Here is an 18,333-nt window from a genome sequence, read left to right as displayed (position 1 = left end):
GCTATTGTATTTATTTCTGTAAAGAATGAGATCGTGTTTAAATGCAACTTTTATAATACAGAAAAATATTTGAAAGCAGACGGGTGGTGTGTTTACTATTTACCATTATAATGCTGATGATGTGGGGAGATTTTTAAACAATGCAATGGTCATTTTAAGACAGATGTGTGCATGTCAGATTCAGTATGAACAGTTGTGAGTGACTGTAGCATAGCTCGTTGGAGGTACATGAGCCAACGGGAGGAGAGACTCTCTGGACATAGTTCCCTACCGTATATAAGGTAGTGGAAATTACCACAAAATTACCGCATATAGCTCTCTGTCGTAAATAAGTCAGTGAGATTGCCCATGGTGGCACACTAACACTAACACTAACACTGAAAATGTGGTATTCCTGAAATGTAGGCCTGAGGTCTCTCTAGTGATTACATGAAAAATCTAAGCAAAGATAAGGGATTCTGGACATTGGGGCCACCAATAAAACAAGGGAATAATGCTCACCAACCACGCATACCAACCACGCATACCAACCACGTATACCAAATATGCATGTCTAGGTGCTGAAATAATGCATGTCCACTGTATTATTGTTGCACATGGCCAAATCTGAATACAAGGAGTAATTATTGCTAAGTTATTTTTCGGCGGTAATAAAATACCGTCAGGCCCCAAATCTCCACAAAATACCCTACAAGGTTCATTGGACCATTGCAGCTTCTCTCTGTCGTTCTCCTTCTCCATTTGGCCTCCTGTCTTGTTGTGCGCATAGGTGGCGACGGGGCATACACTCACTTATCAGGAATGTGATGTACTTTATCTGGTTTCACCCTCTTATGTTTATTCTTGTCTTCTGGACTGGATGAGGTGTCTCCAAAAAAATAAAGCACTGACAAGCATTTGGAGTTATAGCATGAGTTATAGGAAGTCAGCACATACGTATGCTGACACTAAGGGGGGCAGGAACTGGGGCGCTTTCAATTGCCAGTTCCACTTCAGGTGGAGGACAGGCTCTGAATCTCTCCCTGACAGCCTCCCACCACCCACTCTGAGAGGGTTTCCCATCAACTACTGGCAATACAGTATGCTCATACTTGACTTGTTTGTATGCAGTAGGTAGCAAACAACATGTGCACCTGAATGTCTTGTCAAATTCATCAGCACAAGTTGAAGGAAAGGTAAATATATTTAGGAGATGACTGAACATCTTCTCACACATGACTTGATTGAGCACAAAAGATAATGCCAGTGCTTGAATGTCTTGTCAAATTTATTAGCATATTCTGCGGGAAGAGCAAACATCTTTGGGACACCCCGTATGATGGAAAATGTGCTTATGCACGATTTGATTGAATACATTATCTGACACAAGCGAACAATTGAATGTCTTGTCAAAATCATTAGCACACATTAAGGGATCGGTACACGTCTTTGGGGGGGCTTGTTGTTTGAATGCTTGCACAACCATTCACTTGGATGAGAGCAACAGCTGACGCATGACACAAACAATTGATTTTCTTGTCATATGTATAACCTCACTTTGAGGGTAGAGCTAAAGGTTTGGGGCATGCTCCTTAATTGAACATGCATTTATGCAGAACTTAATTGCGTGTGATAGCTGAAACACACATACATTTGAATATCTTGTCAAATTTATTAGCACAATTTGAGGAAATGGCAAATATTTCTGGGGCACAGAGGCTGATAGAACACATGGTTGCAAATGACTTGGATGTGTTCAGCATTGAGACATCACTTACATTTCTTGTAAACATTAATTAGCACACTTTGAGGCAAGAGCAAATGCCATTGGGGCATGCTGGTTGATTGAACATGTGCTCATGAATTCATTGGTTGAGCGCCATAACTGACACATGAAATACACACTCACATGTATCAGCACACATTAAGGGAGGGCAAATGTCCTTGTGGCATGTTGGTTAATTCAGTGCTTGGTAACACCGGGATGAGATAGGTAGCAAGCACACACACTCTCCTACATTCCTTGTCAAATTTATCAGGACAATTTGAGGGAATGTTAATCATGAGTGGGGTGCATTGGTTGATTGAACATCCATTCATGAGTATCTTGGGTAAGCACAGTAGCTGACACATGAGAGTAGTAGAGCTTATCGGCAAATTAAAAAATACCCTCGAGGCAAGGGGAGACTTATTCGGGGAGTGTTGGTTGATTGATAAACTTGATTTAATGCAATAGCTGACACACAAAAGCACTTGAATGTAACGTCACATTATCACAATATAAGGAAGGGGAAAACCTATTGCAGCACAATGGTTTATTGAATGTATTCTGACACATGAGTTAGATGAGTTGTGACATGACACACGCCCTTAAATTGCTTGCCACTTTTATAAGCACACTTTGAGGGGAGGGAAATGTCTTTGTGGCACAATGGTTTATTGAACATGTACGTATGGATGACTTGGTTGACTACTGCTGCTCGCATATGACATGAGCACTTGCATTTCTAGTCAAATGCACTACCAAGCATTGATTGAAGGACAAACAATTATGTGGCATGTTGGTTGATAGAATGCATGTTTGAACATGACTTGGATGAGTGAACTAGCAGACACACAAAAGCTCCTGAATTTTTTGTAAAATATGTAATCAGAGTAAGAGGGTAGGGGAAACATTTCTGTGGAAACATTCTTTTAATGGTCTTGCAATAGACGCACAGCACAGCTACCACATTCATAAAGATGCACTCTGGGCTGAGAGTGTCTAAGCAGTAAATAAAACTAAATATGGTGGTCACACAGCCAGCATCCAAACATAGTAAGGCAAGGAACTAATACATGGTTTCCAGCAAAAACACATTCTGCTGCAGATGTTAGAGATGCAAAAGGCATGTGTGGCAAACGGTAGCAATCATTGACCACATCAATACGTACTTATACCAGCAAAACCTAGGCTATGGTGCCTGGCGTTGCTTCTATTGTCATCACTGTATTAGCTGCATATGGCAACCCACTACTACCAGCCCAAAGCCCACATTCCCCAACATCAGAGACTGGCACGAGTGGCAAGGTACCCCATCCCTCATGTTCTAATAGAGCGTGGTACATGCCCACATTTTACAGGGGCCTATCAAGCAGTAGCAGAGAAGCTGGCCAAAGCATTTGTTGTGGAGGGGGGTGATCCTAATGAGGGGGTTTGAGGTTGTAGCTCTCAGCATTAGGCCAGGGACAACAAGGCCATGGTTAATCACCTCATAAGAGATGCAGAGTTTGTGTCAGCCTCACTCATCTGCTGCATCTCCCCCATTCTGTTGGCCTATTATTGAGATTAGGGCCATGGTGGTAGTAGAGGGGGATGATGATGACCATCAGAGGTTGACCATGTCCCACCTTGTTGCAAGAAAATGCAGGGACATACATGTGAGAACACTAATATTTAGTCTAAATCAAACTCCAGTAATAAGACAGATATTCTGATGGAGAAGGAAGCAACGTTTGAAAGAGGGCTTTATAGCACATGCCCTGCATGCATTCACATGTGCAGTCATACTGCAGCACACCCACAAAGCATGTGCCCGGCTTGCACTATCTATGCAACACCTAGTCAGGAACTCCAAAGTGTCAATGGGGTGGAACATGTTCAAGCAATTGCAAGACCAACCAGCCCATGATAGCAACCAGTGACATCTGGCACATTGCTGAGCACACTTGTGTCTCTTCTTCCTCTGCCAAAGAGCGAATGGCATCGATTGTGGCTAATTCAGGCAGAGAGCACACATTTTGTGTGAAAATGTTGTGTTGACGATCAAGCCAAAATTAATCTGGGGACCTCATTGATGTTTGGCTGTGTGAAGCAATATGATGGGCCTCATTATGACATCGGCTGCCGCCGGTGTCATTTCTTTTCCAGAACCCGTGAATGGGCAATTATCGAGTCATTACGGCCCTGCCAGACCCGGTAATTGCCCATTTGAGGGTGCCGCAAAAGAAGATGCTCCCCATTCCCATTTGGCCCCGTAGGGCTGAATGGGGATGGCGAGGTTGGATGCAACGGCACCGTTTATAATGGTGCCGGTGCATCTGACATGCTGTACCCGCGGGTGCCGCACTGCCTTCCCGGTCCGAGATGGTGGTCAGAAAGGCACCCGCAAGCACAACTCGTAGTTTGCCGGTCTGGGGACTACGGTACCGGCAAGCTTACCATTACCGTAGTTCCCAGACCGGCAAACTTATAATGAGGGCCCATGTATAGGAATGAGACCAACATTCAGAACTAGGAATCAGTAAACACTCTGGTGTATGATGCCTCTGCCCCACACTGTCAATTCAGCAGCAGGGGGTTTCTAAAGCCTGTAGTAACTTACTCTCAGCAGCATGAGAAGCTATATCAGTGGCAGAGGAACAATGCGCATGAGTCACCCTAGTTTGAGACAGTCATTTGAATGCACCCCCAAATGTAATCATAACCATCATGATTACGGCTGCTACATGTCAGACTGGTAATAATGCTGCGAATCCTCTGCCATATGCCTTTGTTGAGAAAAAAAAAAAAAGGTTTAGGGAACTGATGGCAAGTGTTGATGGCCACTGTGATATTCCCAATGGTAACTGGGCGCAAGGATATACCTGAGTTCTTACAGTGAGAACGAAATTGGAAAGCTCATGGTGTAGGAAAGTCCACTCAAATCGTCTAGATGAATGAGAGGTCAAGGCACTGACTACATGGCAGTAATGGGCCACTGAGTCCCCTCTCCTAAAGTGACACACAAAACCACTGAGAAAGACAGGTCATCATATCAGCAGTATGGCATTGATCAACAAACCACGTTATACGTGAGTGGCTTCAGTGGCAGACCACCTGGGATAAAGTAGATCCGGTGGGGTGGAGGTGCAAACTTTCCAGCAACTCTCCAGGAGCTGTGTGGCAGTGAACAAGGACTCTAATGTCATTTCCGCACAAAGGCTGGTGAACACATTGCAAGTTCCATGTTTTGCACATGTTCTCTAACTTTTGTGGCACATTTGGTCAGCAAGTATTACCCTCTCCAGGAAATGCTCGCCCTGTCAAGCAAGGGTATTGCAGTGAGTCATCATTAGCAAGTGTTGAAAGTTTCACATATACTCCCGCAATACCAGATGAAAATGTTTTTGCTGACCCCCTGCAAATCAATTTTACATCTCCTCCACCCCTAGTGTGAGCAAACCAATGCTGTAAGTGATTACGTCTCTGAATTATGGTGCTTTCAGGAAACCACACATCAAACAAGCTTTAGCTCTGTGTCACTTAATGAGGTAGATGCATTGATATACTTTTTTAACTCTGTTTTACTCGTTTTCATATAACAACAAAAACAAAACAGTATCAAGGCAGTGCCTCACACAGTGTCATCAATATTCAAAACACATTGCTACTTACCTTTACTCTCCCCCTTCCAGCCCCCTCCTTTAGTATTCCCCAACCCCATATCCCAAACCCTGCTGGTGTCAATGTTGCTACTACTAATATGACTGGATTCCCTCTAGCCTTCCCAGGGTTCTGCGCCCCCACCATTTCCGTGAGCTCTTCCTCAAACAGGGGCTGTAACATCCCTTCGCAGGCCTTGATCCTTGTTACATTTTCTCCTTGACTAAGCTGTACCGCCCCCGCCTCCATACTGCTGTTTCAGTAATGGCCCACTTCTTCATTTCCCGCCATCACTCATCCACATCCGGACCCTGGGGGACTTCCATGCCATAGCAATTCTGCGTTTAGCCAATATGTTTACCAGGTCCTTCAATTTGGCAATGTGTTCTACTCCTTTAGGGTGTGGGAAGTGGCCCAATAACCCAGCTGCTGGGTCTTTCACGTTCAACACTTGGCCCCCTCTATTCATCCTGCCCGCCATCTCTTGTCAGTATTGTGTCACTATCGGACATTTCCAAAACATATGGAGCAGGCCCGCCTCCTCCCCTTTGTACCTGGGGCATATCTGTTCTGTAGCACCTGGGAACCATCAGATTGTTTGGGGTATCATATACGCTTTGTGTAATTTGCAGCTTTATCAATTGCAGTCTTGCATTTCTCGACACTTTCTTATGGTACACCGGGGTCCCTGCCAATTGTGCTTCTGTGAAAGGGGATCCCTGGTCCTTCTTCCATTTGCTCCTTATTGCTAGGGCGGGTAGGAGTCACATTAGTTAGTAATACGTCATTTATCCTAGATGTAACATGTCCCCCTTCCGACATGTCATATAGGATGTCTAACTTGGCATGCTGTTCTTTCAGTTCAATGTATCCCGGCCAGCTCCGCATTATTTCCTTTTTAATAATATTATACAACAAATATTGGCCTTTATGCAGGCCTGAGTGGTCGACTAGTCCTGCAAAGGGAACGAATGAGGCATCCTGTAACAGGTCACCTATCGTGGCCACCCCATGGTGTTCCCTGTCTACACGTATCTTTCGTATCACTTGCAATGAGGGAACCACAACCATGACCAGGAGAATCTGGACCGAAAACGAGTCTATAGCCCTATTGCTGACAATGCTCTGTCCCACATCTTTACTCCCAAGGACACTGGGTGCGATTTGAGTTGTCTCTGAGGTTTCGTATTCCACACCAATTCCTTTAAATAAGACTGTGTCTCCGGGGGATGCAGCATCAGTGTGTCCGCTGTTGGGTCATCTGCAAGCCAGTCTGCCACAAATTGCAGCTGTCCCGCTTTGTAGTACAGATCAAAGCTTGGACCTTAATGTCTCCGTCTTCTTAAGGCCTATGTAGTGTGGAGGTGTGGAAAGTGCTATCCTGTTCCTCCATCCATTCCATAAAAAAGCATCTATTAATACTTTCTAAAGTTTCGAAGAAGGACTGTGGTATGTAAAATGGCATTTTCACAAAGAAGTGCAATAGACGCGGCAACGCTACCATTTCTAATAATGCTGCCCTCCCCATCAGGGAGAGCGTCAACTTTGTCCAGGATTTCATAGAACTTGGTATACCTGCTTGGGCCCTCTGCATGTTGTGTACATGCTCTGCAGTCCGATTGTGGTATATATTGACCTCCAGGTATCTGAATGAAGGCCCTGTTCACTGCAATGCCAAAACTGGGAGCTCCCCCTCCCCCCGTACTCAATCCTGCTAACGGGAACAGTGCAGATTTATCAGTACTAATCGCAAAAATAACTCTAGTGCCTTCAACAGCAACTCCAGATTATCCTCAGGGTTCTGTAAATACAACAACGTATCATTTGCGTACAATGATATCAGGTGTGCTGTGCCATCTATTAATATGCCTGCTCCCATATACTCCCTCCTGAGCTATTGTGAAATTGGTTCCATAGCCAGAATATAAAGAAGGGGGGACAGTGTGCAACCCTGTCTGGTACCTTTACCCAATTCCCATGCGGCCGAGATATAACCACCAGTTTTGACTCTTGCCGTTGGTCTAGTGTACACTAGTCTAACCAATCTAATATATGCCTGCCCAAATCCGAATCTGTGCAATGATGTGTACAACCAATCCCACTGCACCGAATCAATCGCTTTCACCGCGTCTAGTGTGGCTATGGCACACATAGGGCCTCATTACGACCCAGGCGGTAAGTTACCGCCTGGGCCGTGACTTTACCACCATGGCGTAAACTACGTTTACGCCATGGTGGTTGGCGGACTTACCGCCCCATTCCGAGGTCGGCGGGGCGGTAAGTCCCCAATCCCCATTTACCCTTCCCCATTCCCATTTTTGCCCCATAGGGCATAATGGGAGTGGGGAAGGCGTTAATTACGCCACCGTAAATTACGGTGGCGTAATTAACATCAAGGTCCCTTACCGCCATGGTTTTTTACACCCGCTAGAAGCAGGTGTAAAATCCGCCATGGCGGAAAGGGAACTCGTGATTGGCGGTAAGGGGTCGGCGCAGCTAACGATGGCGCTAACCCCTTACCGCCAGGGTCGTAATGAGGCCCATAATCTCCCAGTCTGCCATACTGTCTATTACAAGGTGCAGTCGCCTCAGGTTCCACGATATACTGCGTCTCAGGACATACCCTGTCTGGTCAGGCTGTTTGAATTACCTTCTCTATCAGCTAATACTGATGTCAGTATTTTGTTGTCCTGGTTTAACATTGATAGAGGCCTATACGAGCTACATTCCGTCGCCAACTTGTGAGGTTTAAGGAGGGGTATGATGACAGATTCCCTCAAGCATGGGGGGAAGACACCATCTCATAAGAGTCAGTAAAGGGGTTCAGCAGGTGTGGGGCCAACTCATGGCCATATTCCTTTTAGTTTTCTCTGGGCAACCCATCTGTCCCTTTCGTTTTCCCTGTCGGCAGGGACCTAATCGTCCCTAGTATTTCTTCCACTGTGAAAAGTCAGTCTAAACCCTCCCTGGTGTCCTGGTCTAATACAGGAAGGTCTATCCCATCTGCTAGGGAGAATTATCAGAAATGTGCTAATTCCCTCCAATTTAGAGACCACCAGCAACTTTGCTGGATTTTGAGGACTTGATTTTTTTAACCTGGACATGGTGAGACTTTTTTTCCTACTCCCTCATGCATTTTAATGTGATTTTGAACTCTGTGTTTCTTTTGGTTGTGGAGTCTGACAAACACCATAGGCATCCTCTTTTACATTGTGTCACACAGCACCTTCAGTGCAGTGGCACAGGGAAGTCTTTCAGATTCCCCAAATGTTTAAATACCTTCTCTTGGATAAACTACTGTTTCCAAGAGCAGTAAAGTGAAAATGACTTTAATTACATTTGTAACTTTCTAAACCCAGCACACACTATCTTACAGTAGGGTGCTAGAGGGGTTACCTAGTATCCCCTTTGTCTAGCTTCTCATGTAATTTTTTTTATTTTTATTAAAAGGTTTTGTTTGCTATGACAAACTTTTCATTTATACTTACGTTGCATTTCAAGGATATTTAAAACATTACATTCTTGTTATTCATTTAAGATTCTTTACTAATCTCATTCCAAAATTTGATCACTGTGATAATAAGCCGCTGATCTTTTCCTTGTAGGAGTTTTTCCCATCTTTTTTGTCATTTGCTTATCAGAAATCTTAAAGAAGTCTCTGTATAGATCTCTTTTTTCTTTCAGAGCTGAACAGACCATAATCAGATGAAATAGAGTTTCTTGCCTGGTTGGGTCTTTACAGAATCGGCAAGTCAAGGAAGTGGTCTATGTTTTATCTATCAGAGATAGATAATCTCGCGTGGGTAGAATATTCAATCGGAAACGCAAGAAGAGATCACAAATGTTACAACCCGGAAATTGGTTCAAATATGGTGGTAGTTCATTGAGAGCTCTTACTTCAATTTTACAATTAAGATGACGTTTATAACTTGTTTGTTCGTCTATAGATCTTTTCCAATCATTCATTTGAATTTTTCGTTTCGCATATGGCTGTCTGTTTATCAGCATTTCTAACGTTATTTCTTCTGTTTTCATTTTTTGTTTAATCTCGGTAGTCCACTTCGATAGAGCTGAAATCTGGAATGCGTGTTTCTTTTCTTTGAGGATTTCCAATGATGGTATTTTTTCGTCCGAGATTATTTTTCTATGGAGATCCATTTGTCTCCAGAGTACTGTGGATTGTACAGACTGAAGGCCCAATTCGAATCGGATTCTTGGCAGAGTGAATGATTTTGGCAGTGCTAGGGTTTTCCTCCAGAATATTGCTTCGTAACAGGACCATTTCACAAGTTGTTGATTAATAAGTGATTCAATAGCATATGTCAAAATCGGGATTACTTTTTGTTTGTATAACATAGTTGTGGCTTTTTCTGAATATGTTCCATATTTTAAATGAAAGAAGCGTCCTTGCTTGCCAATGATCTTGCCTTCCCCTCAATATGATCGTTCCATTCTTGTTCATTCACAGAGGGGTTAATCAGTGCACCTAGATATTTTAATGATTTGGTTGTCATGATCTCTTTGTATTTTAGATAAATCTTTGGATTACATTGTTTCTTGCTTTTTTGCGTAATGAGTTTCATTACCATGGTTTTGTTGGTATTAATTTGCAAGTCGTTGTCCATCATGAAAATTTGTGCTTAATCCAATTTTGTTTGAAGACCTATCACAGCTTTATCTAGGATAATGATATCATCAGCATAGATTAATGTTTGGATTGGTTCGCTGTTAATCTTAGGTGGATTTGCCATTTTGTTTTGAATTTTTTCTCCAAAATCATGGGTGAAGAGATTATAAAGGCAAGCGGCTAGGGGGCATCCTTGTTTTAACCCATTCCAGGTAGGAATTGATTCTGTCACCCGTCCATCATTCGTAAGCTGGATGCATATGGAGGTATTCGAATAAAGCTGTTTTATTGGGGTCAAGATGGCGGAAGGACAGCCCCAAGATGTTAGTTTGGTCCATAGTTTTTTTCTATTAAGTGAGTCAAACGCCATCTTTAAATCTATAAAGATTGCATACACTTGTTGAGATTTGACAGTTGCTTCATGTTTTAGCATATTCAACAATAGGAGGTTCACATTGGTGCATATTTTGGTGACAAAGCCTGTTTGTCTTTTTGCTTGTTTGTCGTTATATGCTGCCTAGGTGTTCAATTTCTTTGGAGGTACACAGCAAATAGTTTTCCCAAATGATCTAGTAGGGCTATGGGTCTGTGATTAGCCAGATTTTATCGATCTCCTGCCTTAAAGATTGGAATCAAGACTGCTACTGTCCAAGTACGAGGAATCTCTTTTGTCTTTTCTATAAGGCGGAGAAGGTGGCTAAAACACTTGGCCCATTCTACCGGAGCTGCTTTGAGATTGATGTTTGGCAAACCATCAGGGCCTGGCGCTCGAGATGAATTGAGGGCCTTGATGGCGTTTCTGAGGTCTTCTATGTCCCAATTAAGATTCCAAGAATCAACGTCTTTTTCTATATCACTTGTCAGGGGCTGTGAGTTTTAGATGAGTTATTCAACAGATACCATAGATGCCGCATATTTTTTTGGTTCAACGCATTCAAGATCGCTTCTGCATCATATTGCTTTATTGTAGCTTTGATTGTTTTCATTGAATTGGAATATTTTTGTTTTTTCCTTTTTTAGTTCAGTTTAGTTACATCTGGTTCTTTCTTTTTCTTTATTTGTCGCAGTCGTTTGTAATGTTGCTTTTTCTTCTGCTGGATTTCCATGTTAAAATGATGGCTATGGGTATGTTTATGTGTATTCATCAGTTCAGGTATAGTTAAACGTCAATCGCTTGGTGCTTGCGTTGACCATGAAATTACTATTTGATGGTGGTCACCCGACGGGTGTGTCAAATTAGCAGTCAAGATTGTTGATTTCCGAATCCCTTCTGATGTAAAGATGTAATCAATAATTGAAGAGGAGTTTTCTTGTGACCAAGTTGGAAACGGGAGGCCTTTGTCATTCATAGGTTGTTCACTTAGAAAGATATTGCAGACCTTTAGTTCTTTAGTCCATTTTCTAGCTCTACTCGACATCTCTTGAAGGTTTAGTTTAGCTCCTTCTTTGTTAAAGAGATGGATATTGAAATCTCCTGGTATGATAAATTCTGTTCCGCTGTTGGAAATGAGCAGATTGTCAATTTTTTCACATATTGAATCTTTGAATCTGTTGTCAGTCATTGCAGTTGGATTCCAGTAGATGTTGAAAATGGATATAAGGATGGATTCCGGGAAGTGAGTCGCATCGTTGTTATTGACAGTCAGCATTTGGATGGTGATCTATTGAGCCCAAGGATGGATGTTCTTGCTTGATATTACTCTCCATGAAGGCATTATTTTTGTTAATATCAACATTCCTGTTGCAGGTCTGCCCTGTTGCGAAGTTATTGCCGGATTCATTAAGGTTCTATATACATCGCATAATACCTCTTTGTTCAACCAGATTTCTTGTAAACAAATAATGTCCAATTCTGCCAACGTTGGCAAATGTTTTTCAAAGAGATGTTTGTGGCTCTCGTATTCCAAGAGCATAGAGATGTTTTACTCAAATGGAACTCGTTACACGTTTGTTGTTATAGATACGTTTTCTTGCTAGTTTGGCCCTCGTTAGATTTTGTTTTACGTTATGGTGTCCCTAGATGATCTCGCCATATTATTTGATTTTTTATAACATCTTCTGCCTGAGGCTTTGATATTATATCATTAACATATTTTTGGGTTGCTTGAGATTTGCTTTGTTCTGTTCGTTTGCTGTATGCGTGTTGATCAAAAAACGCAAGGTTCTTGGATTTGTTTTTCAGCCATTAATCTGGAAACAAAGATTTCTTCTATTTTGAAACCCAATGTTAACAAATGGTGTTTTGTGGCAAAGACACATTGCATAGTATCTTGGCTGTAGAAGTCAATGTGGCTTCTTTCATATGTCGTTTGTTTGGAAAGAGGATTACTTTAAGGTCATCAGATCCGATTTGGGCGAGTTGAGGAATAGCATAAATAATAACAGGATGTTGGATCTATTCATTGTTACCAGCTCTTCTGTGTTTGTGATAGTCAGAAATAGTGCTATTCTAAATGCACAAGAAGCCTTCAGCGGATTTTGAAAAATTGGTCTAACGAGTGGCGGACTCGGTTGGGCCGCCATTGTGGTTGGAGCCAACTTGCATTTCTTCTGATGACCATGATCCGTCATTAGATACTGTTGAATATGCAAGGGAGATGTTATTTGGTGGTTCTCCTTCGCCTGGCTCGATTTGAGAAAGGTCTATGAATGTGTCTTGGCATTCATCTATGATGATTAGTGTATCGTCTTGTGAATTTATTGAGACGGAATTATGATCAATTGCATCATCAGACAGTGATATATCTATGGGTGGCATTGAATTGGCCGGTTTATTAAACGTGTCCTGATTGATTACATCTAAGAGCACGTCCAATGGTTCGGACGATGATTGGTTATCCTGGTGGGTTGCATTTCTCGATGGATTCATCTTTATTGGTTTTGGAATGCTTTGTTGTTGAGTTGGTTGCTTGATAGTGGTTTGTTTATTGTTCCTCTGTGTGTTTTCCGCTAACGTATTCTGGACTGATTGCATTTTCTAAGAAATGCGCGCAAACCTGTTTGAGGATTTTTGATGGCTTTTTTGTTCTTTGATTACCTCGTTGCTTCTTGGCCCACACGTCCTCGTTTGGAAAGATCAAGATGACAAATGGAGTACAAGAAGGTGGTTTGCTATAATCCTGCATCATCGGCACTGCAAGGTTCAGTGCTACAATGAGGCAGGTTTGAATTTCGCATTGTGTCATTTGGTCTGTTTTCATGATGTCTGGGTAAGTTGGATTCTCAGTTTGCGTTTGATTTGTTGCACTGTGTAATTGTGGAGTCATTTGTACATGTGTTTTTGCTTTTTCATCAATCATTTTTTTTTTGTGATTATTGAAACTGTTTCCATTAGGTTCTGTTTGTCTGCTTTATCCACCCTTGCCAGTTCAGCTAATCGGGTTTGCCATATTCTAGATGTTTCAGCTTCATATTTCAAGCGCTCTTGGATGGTACTTATAAAGGTTTCCAAATGGGTTTGTTTGGTCATGATCATTGCTAAAAGCATTGCTTGATATTTTGTAGAATCAACCATAGATTCTTGGATCTTTAGAAATGGAATCATCGCCATTGATAAAACTGCTACAAGTGTGTTCTGTAGGTCGAGCATTGTCGTTGGGAGTCTTTGTTGGATTTCGGGAGAATAGCTTGGGTGTTCAGATTTCATGCTTGAAGAAAAAGATTCAATATCTTCCATTTTATGCTTAGCTGACAACTTGTTAGGGGGTTTTGTAATTTCTTTCAAAGGAGAATGCATTCTTGTAGGTACAATGGGCGTAGAATTTCAATTTTTTCAATTTGCTTCGGAGTAAAGACTCCACTAAAGACTTCATTTCTTTTTCCCTGAGAGTCCATGATAGCCTCTATCTCTGTGATGTCAAGGGAGAGCTGTCCAGTACAAACAGACAGGGGTTTGGTATACTCATCGCTAGTGGGAACAACAGGAAAGTATGTTGACTGCCAGTGCTGCTTGGCTGCTCTTGCTCTTTCTTGGAGGGATGGTGTAAAGCATGAGTCTTCACAAATTGTTTTTTGAGATGTTTTATTCATGGATTGCACTGTCGCTGGTACGGCAGAGTATGGAATTAAATGATCAGTTGACAGACTATCATGAGTGTCGTTTACTGTGGTCGTTGCCTGTGGTATAAGAATACCAGTGTTTTGATTTGCAGAGACGACCTTTGGGAGAACTGTCTGCATGTAAGTCTTTGGATTATTAAGGTGGATTATGTTTTTTGACTCTGATAAGTGATCTGATATTGCAGTATCTTGATCAGATGAGGTGGCACCATAAGATCCGATATCATAGCTTTGACTTCACTATTTGGTTTCTGCGTGGAACATTGAGTGCTTGTAGCATATTTATTCATTTCCTCTAGGGGATTAAATTTGAACAAGGATTTCTCGTGCGACTCTTGCTGATTTGGGGTTTTAATCGTTAAGGCTACAGATTCCTCTAGTTTCCCCTAGAGCCTTGTGCAGGGTTTTGTAGATTCCATCGGTCGTTTTGTTGAGAGAACAAAAAGCGAGTGCTATGTAGTGTTGTATTGAATATAAGATTAAATGCTATGTTGGCGAACACTTACCGCAGAATCTGCCAGGTCCAGCCGGAAATAGCAGAAACAGTTGTGCCCTTAACTCCTCCGTGGGCTTCACGCCGCAAGGGTCGCGCTGTCCTGCTTTTATGGTGCACTTCCTGGAGGTGTGGCACAAGTGGTTACGTGACGGATGTCACGTGAGAGATCGAAAGAAAGACCCACTCGCTTCAACTGTTGGCAGCTCCAGCTGACAGTCTTACGTGAGTTGGATCGGGTCTTTTGCACAAAAGATGGTAATTCTTAAGGGGAAAGTCACAATGATACACAGCGATCCCAGCCAAACAGCAGAAACAGTTGCACCCTTAACTCCTCAGCAGGCTTTTATGTTACCCTTTCCTCACCGAATGGTTGGTGGCAGTGGTTACATTTTTACTACCATGGTGTGCATTTACCACGGGCTGCATTCGCAGCTGCAGTAAAGCGCCCAAGGGTGTCATTTTTGTCAAAATGACCCCGGTCTTCTTTTTTTTGCCATTTCTTTGTGGAAAAGTCCTTCTTGAGATATATTCTGTGTGCTATACCAAGTTTGGTCCCATTGTTCGCTTGGCCTTTGGTGGGATTCACGAGTTGAGCCGGCCTCTGTCTCTAGGGTGTCTGAGGTAGGCTGGAAGTGAGGGAGATGCCCGAAACTCCCTGTGCTTAGTCTCCTAGGAGACCCACATGCACTCTGCTGCTCGGTGACTGACAGCTAGGCTGGAATGAATGGGAGAGAACTGAATAAAAGGCAAGGCTTTTGGCTTGGAAGGCAGAGTCGACCACTGAACAAAGGAAATGAAGAAGAACTTGAAAAGGACACCTGATGTAACTCCTGGACCGTTGGTTTGCCCGGTGAAGCCCTACTGCTGATCTAAAACTCCAAATTCATATCGACATAGAAGCCCCTGCACGGATGACTTCTCCCCTTGAGTTGGTGGCACCAATCAACTCCAAAGCAAGCCACCTGGACATCCATCTCGAAGCTAGTTGAATTTCCACTGATTGTCTGCTGGAAACCCATAAACAGGGAGAGGAACATCAGATTGTGTACATTGCTTTTAAGCTGGCCTAGAGCTCCAGGAAGATCCTCCGGACTCCTAGGACGCAGGACTGACCAAGCCTGAGCCCCCTCGACAGATTGTGGTACCCCAGAAGCAAGGACTGTCCATCTCGACAGCCAGGAACCACTGTGTTACTTTTTGCGGTAAACGCTTAGAGCTCAAACACTGAACGGCCACTGATTTGAAGATTGCCAGTTGTGAGCAGTGACTGTCCCATTGCAGTGCAGGAGTCCCCAGAGGTCCTCCCTCTTGTCCCCATGAGTGAGGCCCAGGAACAGTGAGATCTACAGGGATGCACCGGAACAGAAGTCATCTGATGCATTAAAAGGTACTGTACAAAGTCTGAGAGAACTAAAGTTGCTTGCATCTTCTACTACTCACAAGTCTAATTAGCTTCTGTCCCTACATTTGATTCTTCTTTTCTTCAAAGACTTCTAAAACATTGTGCAAAGACTTGTTCTACTTACCTACCAGAAGTGCTTCATCCTATGTAAGACTTTTGCCCACGAACTTTGGCTTAGACTGTTGTACTGAATTACTCTTCTTGGGGGATCCAAAAGTATTTGCCTGCCTAAGAATATTTGTGGTCTCTTGTTGTTCTAATAATATTTTCCTTTCCTTCTAAGAGTATTCTAAATGCCAACAGCAAGATATTAATGTCCCCAGCAACCTAGCTATTGAAGTCACCTGAGGGTGTAGGTTGTGTGTGTGGGCCATCCCAAATGGGTCTTTACTGCTTTAGAAACTAAGTGTGTACAGTATTGAAGTGTATTTTTGTGTTACTATTGCTCCCTTCTGAAGAAGGCATAGTCTTACTGACTGTTAAATAAATTAATAATGGTTTATTCAAGAAACCTTGTGTGTAAGAGTTTTGGTGAGTGCTTGTCACTGTGAATCTCTGTGTAACTCTCCTACAGCTCCCCTACAGCTCACATTGACCCTTCTTGAGATAAGCCCGGCTGCTCAACACACTACCAAACCTTTGTAGTGCAGGCTTATAAGGTTGGGTTTCCTATACCTGTAGTTCGAGTTGTTTGTAGTGTTCCCAGAGCGTACTGCATACAGACTTTGCATAACATCGTCCAACACCCCTTCTAAGCTTTGCTGCGGTATTGAGGGTCCTGCTTTGTACAGGCCTTGGTAGAATTCCTGAAAGGCCACATTAACGACCTCTTGGGTATTACAGAGGTCACCTTCTTTCATAGGGACCGAGTGAATCGGGATTTGCTTCTCTTCCTTTTTATACCCATGCTAGTAGTCACCTGTTTTATCTCCTTCCTTATGTTGCCTTTCTATATATTTGGAGTAGTTATGCTTGCCAAGCCTTTCCCAGCAGTCCAGGCATTTCTGTTCTAATATCGCAGCCTTCGCTGCATCCTCACCTCGCCCGGCAGAGGACTGTTCCAGCTTTCATAATCGCTTTTCTACCTAAGACATCACTGTGTTAATGGTAGCCTGGATATTCCCAGAACCTGCAAAGGCTGCTCCCCTGACTACAACTTTCAATACTTCCCAGAATGTTCCTGCCCTGGCCGCACTTCCTTCGGTATGTTTGACGTTATCCACATTACTCTCAGAATGGGGGATCCTGTAGAGATTATCCCCTAAACATCCACATAGTTATTGGAGCCCTTTGGGACTTAAGCCACCACAGTAGACTTAACTGGGTGTGATTAGACAGTACCCTGCCTTCATACTTTGCCCTGGTTATCGTGTGGGTGATTTCCTTCCCTACAAACAGATAGTCGATCCTGGTGTGCACAGCATACAGTGCTGAATAATACGAGGAGTGTCTAGCGTCCCCATGGATTGCCCACCATATATCCACCAGATCAAATGCCCCCAAGAGCATACTCAGTGTGTTAGCTGGTGAGGCTGGCTTACTATACCTAGCATCTGATCTGTCTAGGGATGGGTCATTTGTGCAATTGAAATCTCCCCCCATATAATATTATTGTTTCTGTATGGGCCCAACCTTGAATAGAGTGATTGGAAGAATGCTGTTGAATTGTGGCTTGGTGCATACGTTTTAATAATGCAAGTGTCTATACCTTCAAGGGGGGCCTGAACTAGGACCAATCTACCCTCATTGTCCGTTTTCATTTGGGTCATCTTAAATTGTACCGTGGCCGCTATCCATATTAGGACCCCATGGGCATAGGCAGAGTACGATGAGCCAAACACCTGCCCATTCCATTTATTTGCCAATATTGACTGCTTTTCGGTTGTTAGGTGTGTCTCATGCATCATTGCAATATCTAGTATGCTTCTTTTCAGGTATGCATAGACCCTGTTGCACTTGACATAGGCATTTAACCCCCTTAAGTTCCAGGTTAGTACATTTATTGTCCCAGCCATGAGCATTTCACTGATTTAGTGAGGCTTTTTGCCCCTAGCTTCACCAGTGCTGGCCTTTTGCCGCTATTTTGGAATCCATTTAAGGATGTTACGGGACTACACATTTTTGACACTTGGGTGGACAAACCCCAAACCCCTTTAACTCCCCCACATTCCCTAAACAATAACAACAGCCCAACGCTTAGTTCCGCGTTCAGGCAAATCCGCTTCCCATATCATCCCTCGCTGTACATACCCGAAGACATTGCACAGCGGGTGGGCATATAAAACCAGTGTCCCTTGAAATAGAACTTGGAGGAGATGCCTCTAGCCATGGTCCCTCTACGTGTAGATTGTATCGTTGGTCGGTGG

This window comes from Ambystoma mexicanum, chromosome 6q (genome assembly GCF_040938575.1).
Source record: "Ambystoma mexicanum isolate Mex_15411 chromosome 6q, UKY_AmexF1_1, whole genome shotgun sequence".
Classification (NCBI taxonomy): domain Eukaryota; kingdom Metazoa; phylum Chordata; class Amphibia; order Caudata; family Ambystomatidae; genus Ambystoma; species Ambystoma mexicanum.
Note: the sequence above shows the minus strand (reverse complement) of the source record.